The sequence below is a fragment of the Vicugna pacos genome, chromosome 24 (genome assembly GCF_048564905.1).
Source record: "Vicugna pacos chromosome 24, VicPac4, whole genome shotgun sequence".
Taxonomy (NCBI): domain Eukaryota; kingdom Metazoa; phylum Chordata; class Mammalia; order Artiodactyla; family Camelidae; genus Vicugna; species Vicugna pacos.
The window spans coordinates 6,757,177-6,762,859 of NC_133010.1; positions in this window are offsets into that span (position 1 = coordinate 6,757,177).

The following is a 5,683-nucleotide window of genomic DNA, read 5'->3' on the forward strand; positions in this document are numbered from 1 at the left end:
ATCATTTATCGTCTTCATTTTACTTTCAGAATTCCATGTCAGGTTTGCAATGATCTTGCGACATCTTCACGACCCTGCTTATTCCCTTGGAGAGACATCGCTCTTTATAGATCTCATAGACGACAAAGACAAAGTCTAATGGTACAATTTTCATTCCACAAAACTTCATTTTAGTGCACAATTACTTCTATAGCCATCCTTGACTGATTAGAATGAAGTTGGCAATTCATTCCTTGATATACAGCTCCAATGTTTTTCAATTACTCTGTGTTCCTTGGTACATCTTTTTCTAAAGTAAATGAGATAATGGCTATGAAAGGACTTTGCAAACCATATGCCACCTTGTGAACGTAAGACATTATTATTATCATGTAGTTAATTAGAATATAAATACAATAAAAAATGATACTAATTTGTTCAACATTTTCTCCCACTTTGTCATCAAGCCTGTTTCCTTTAACTGTTACTCTGTAATTATTTTATGTGTCTTTGCTTACAACTACATGGAAGGCAAGGGTAAACTCAAAGCTCTTTTACAAACTGCCTGGTCCAGTATTTCTGTTTTTTTTTTCTTGTGTGTGTGTTCTTGCTGTGTGAAAGGAAAGGGGACAGGAAGTATGTTCACTGCCCTTACTGCAATGATACCATTTCATTAAGGAAACAAGATTAACATTTATGAAACCATCACAGAAAAACATGAGAAAGAATGAATAAAGTTCTCAAGTGCCCTAGACATTTGATGTCATGGGGGCTTGAGAAGACATGATGGCTCACAGATGGCTGTGAGCTCAGAGGACTGGGGAGACCCCTCTGAAGTTGGTGCCAAGCTGGTCCTTAGCAAAGGAAGAGGATTCGTGTTTACAGATGAGGGAAGTGTGCGTGAGTAAATACTTTTCTTAAAAATACCATGACACACTGTTGCTACCAAAATGTCCACTCTTCAGATCAGAATCATGTCTTTTAAAATTGCTACCCATTCACAAAAATTTTTGGAAAGAATATTAATAGCAGTAATGTGGTATACATTACTAGACCAGAGCTATCAGAATGTGAGCTAAACATCAAATAAAGTCAGCAACTACTTTCTGGCACTCACTATTTGAAAGGATCTGCACTACATATTAGAAGAGACAGAAAGATAAATAATACTTGATCGCTTTTTTACTGAATAATCTAGGAAGTTGGAAATACCATTTTAATAGAGTGGAGAAAGTGAAGAATCAGTTAACCTAAATTTTATGCCCAATTTTGCCCTTATTTGTTGTCAGAGTATGGAGAAAGGCTCTTACCTTTCTGAGGTTTTAGCTTTTCCTCTTATAAATGCATGGAATATCAAGGTTTGATTGCTTCTCTTTGCCATCACCATGGCCATTGCTCTCGGGAAAGCTTTTGCCATCTCTGACTAGCCCCATAGATATCTCTATGAACTCTATCTCCTCTCCTCCTCATCTCCACCCTCCATGTATATGCCAGGACAATAAATTACTGTTCTTAACCTGACCATAGACCTCTCCTTACAATGCTAGAGGTTCTCTCTAGTGTCTCTGTGAGGGCAAAATCCCACAATCCATGCCCTTCCTCTTCAGTCTTCTAACCACTCAGGAATTCTGGGTTTATGCCTGGGTCATAAAGAAATTTCCTAGAAGCCCCATGCTGCCTCTTGCCTCTGGGAAATTTGCTTGTGCATGTGGTTCCTTTTATAGGAAACATTCTGTCTTATCTTTCTGAGGTGGACTCACTTCTTCTCTGAAGCCTCTCCCAGCTTCTTTCTTTCCTGCCATCCCTTCTCAGTGTTTCTGCAAAGCATCGTGTGTACCTAGTCACCAATCTCCATCTTGTCTGTACTTGCCACTCCCACTAGTCCATAATTTCTTTGAGGTCTGGCAGTTTACTGTATTCATGTTGACTTGGAACATAGGAGGCAGTCAGTAAATATTTTGGAATAAATGAAGCCATGAATGTATGGTCTGTGTTCTATATTCTCTGATAGTGGAAACTCATAGAACGGCGGTAGGGACAAATTATTATGGGCCTAAAAAGGAGACAGACAGTTAGTCCTGGCTAGATGGAGTGAGTTAGTTAACTCTTTTTTTTAATATATATTTTTATTGAAGCATAATCAGTTTACAATGTTGTGTCAATTTCTGGTGTACAACACAATGCTTCAGTCACACAGGAATATACATGTATTTGCTTTCATATTTTTTTCCACCACAAGTTACTACAAGATATTGAATAAGGTTCTCTGTGCTATACAGTATGAACTTGTTTATCTATTTTTTTATATAGTAATTAGTATCTGCAAATCTTGGACTCCCAATTTATTCCTTTCCACCCCTTTCCCCCCTGGTAACCATAAGTTTGTTTTTCTATGTTTGTGAGTCTGCTTCTGTTTTGTAAATAAATTTGTCTTTTTTTTTTTTTAAGATTCCATATATAAGTGATATCATATGGTATTTTTCTTTTTATTCTGGCTTAGTTCCCTTAGGATCACATTGAGTGACTTAACTCTTGATGAATGAGAGAGAATTTAAAAGGCAGAAATAGAGAAGAATATAATTCTAAGCAGCTGGAACAGGAATGAGACATGGATAGAGCTAGAAATTTGGCTTGTTCCAAATCACCCCCAAACTTAGTGGCTTAAAAAACAATTTGTTACTTTCCATCATGGTTGCATGGGTCGACGAGGCTCTGCTGGGAAGTTTTCACTAGGAGTGTCTTATGCAATTGTACCCAGAGAGCAGCTGGGGCTGGATCATCTGAAGGCTCAGCTGAATTGGATGCCCAAGGTGGCTGGTACTTCTGCATCCTCAGAACCCCGCCACGCGCCTATCCATCAGAGTAGCACAGACTTCTTCCAAGGGCTCCAAGAGGCAAGAGTTGGAAGATGCCAGCCCAGCTAAGGGTTCTGCCAGGAAGAGGCACAGTGTCACTTTGCCTGTCCTGTCAATCAGAGCTGCCAGAGGGTCCATCCAGATTCAAGCGAGCGGAGGAATTGTCCCACCTCTTGTCGGGGAGAGGCACCATCACACTGCAGGAGAACACGTGAGGCAGGGGACCTTGCTGCAGCCCTCTTGGGAAATACCCTCGACCACAGGACTTTTTTTTCTGGGAATGTGAGTGGGTCCTAGAAAGGAGAATGTGGACTCTTACACAGTCACGAAAGTTGTCCTAGACCCAGCGAGCTTTGGGTGCACAATCTCACTGGAGTTTTAATAAAAGGAGTGCCATTCGATCACTAGGCAGCTCATGGGAGTTTTTCATTCTGCTGGAGTACTTGCTCTTCATCCACTCTACTGAAGCTCTTTCTTTAGTCTAGGTTTGGTGTACATTGACTTATCTTGCTGACATTGTGTATCTTACGATAGGCTATCAAGATCTCTCTTTATTTTTTATGTTCAACATGCTCATTCATCTTGAGACAAAATGGAAGCTGAGCAAACTCCTCAAGTAGGCATATCTTCCGGAATATTTGATAGATTTCAGTGAAACTTAGTACACATAGAAGGTTTATAGGAATAACAGATTGCATTGGCTGATGGCTACAGATTACTGAACTGCTAAGAGTGCTCTTAATACCTTCCAAAAAAATGGCTTGCAGTAACTGATGCCCTGGGAGAAGAAAATGTATTGGCAGAGGGGATAGAAATTAAAAAAACAAAATTATGTAGTGATTTGGTCAATGACATAGCCAGACTATATAAATTTAGACACAACTGCCATTTGAGTGAAAACAGTTTCTTCTCCCCACCCCGCCAAAGATTCTAAATAATTATATTTCTACTTCAGGGGACTTGGAAAGGTACAGTTTCTGGTTCCAAGAGATCTTAGGAAGCTTTTCAAAAAGCCAGAGTTCTGTAAGTAACAGCCCATCTGTCCCCTAATTTTACAGTATTTTTTTTTTAACAAGAAAAATCTCTTCTGTTTTCCTGCCCACCTCTAAGCTGTAATGCAAATGAGGTGGCAGGCTACCCTGATAGATGATTAACAAATGTTACTTGCTAATTTCCTGATGCATCGCCTGACTTATTTAAGCAAGTATTGGCAGCTGCACCACAGAAAATGCTACGTTAAACTTTGGTGCCATGTCAATGGCTCTACTAAGAGATTTTTGAAGAATTGAGCCCTTTAAAAAATCATTGGTGATTTTATAATGTGAAAGTACTTTTTTTTTTAAAACATGTGAATGTATTTTTAAAAAGGTATTATTCACTACCTGAGAGTGTTTCCCATGAGGACTCTGATCCTAGTGTTAGAAGAATCAACTACTGTGAACTTAGCTTGGGTTTTATCTTGCAGATGCCAAGTGAGGTGACTTGCTTGCTTCCTTTGTAATTGTAGTTCTCTTGGAAACTTGGAGACAAACTTGTGTTCCCTTTCCAATAAATGCACTGTATTGTATTGTGCATACTTCCGAATTCTACTTTAAATCCTCAGGTACCAAACAAATAATTAATGACCCCATGAGTGAATCTCAAATTGATTGTTCCAGGATTAATTTGCCATAACAGTTCCTTCACTCTATATAGGGGCATCACCCTCACAGAGTATGGAGAAATTATGAAGTACACCCCCCCCCTTTGATTCATGCAGATTCATTAATCTTCAAGGTGAGATAAAACATGTATGTTTGGTTAGCTTTCACCCTGAATAATGTGTGGTTATGGTGATGGGCTAGGGAACAGCCAATAGTTTGAAAAATGGTGTGGTGATGTGGTTAGAGTCTCTGGTTTCTCCACATGGGGACTTTACTTCCACATTGACTTCAGTTGGTGAATATTATAGAAAGCTGAATTCAGGCAGGGGCTCGGAATTACTTTTCTGTTCATTGACAGACTGTCTACACTAACCCCACATTTTTTATGCATTGTCTCACATATCTTCCCTGCCGAGGCTGTCAGGGAATCTGTGATTTGTGAGGCCAAGAGCACTGTCCTGTACTAAATATATGCCAAGAGGAAGGGAGGGCAGTTTTGATGGCACATATATTTAATTTTTGCTCCACTGATTGATATAAGTGAGGAAAAAGTCTAGATTAACGAGAACAGACCCTCTGAATAAAACACTCAAACTTGGATGCCAAAGCGTCGTCCTCACTCCAGAGTGTTCACGTCTTTATTTGTGAAATGTGCAAAGTATTCCTGTTGTTTAGCCTGTGGGTTTATGCACACTGTAAAAACAACAAATAACAATTTATGATGGAAATAAACCACGTTTGTGGTTCACTACCACCCAAACAGTGATGGCACTGACTCTCAATCTCTTTGACTTTGGATTCCAAACCCAGTGACAAATGCTACCCAGCTGTCTGTCAGAAATAAATTCCTGGATTAAATCAACAGGGCTTCAGCTCCATCCAGATAAAACTGTGGCCACACTGGCAGCTGAAAAGCGTGACTCCAAGGGACTGACCTGAAATGCATTCTCACTAGGCTCACGCAGTCACACAACAGAGAACCAAGAAAATGCAAGTGGGTTTGAGTTAGTTTGCAATGCAAGCAAGTGAATATATATACCCTATCCCCATTTCAAGTCTATGCTCCATTCTAGGGAGTGTGCGTTGCTCCTCTGTGGAAATCTTTTGAGGGCAGGAAATGAGTAAAACTTTGAATCAATCAACTACTCGAAATGTTGCAGCAAAGTATGTTACAGCTCAGTGTTACAGCAACCTGGATCCGGGCGA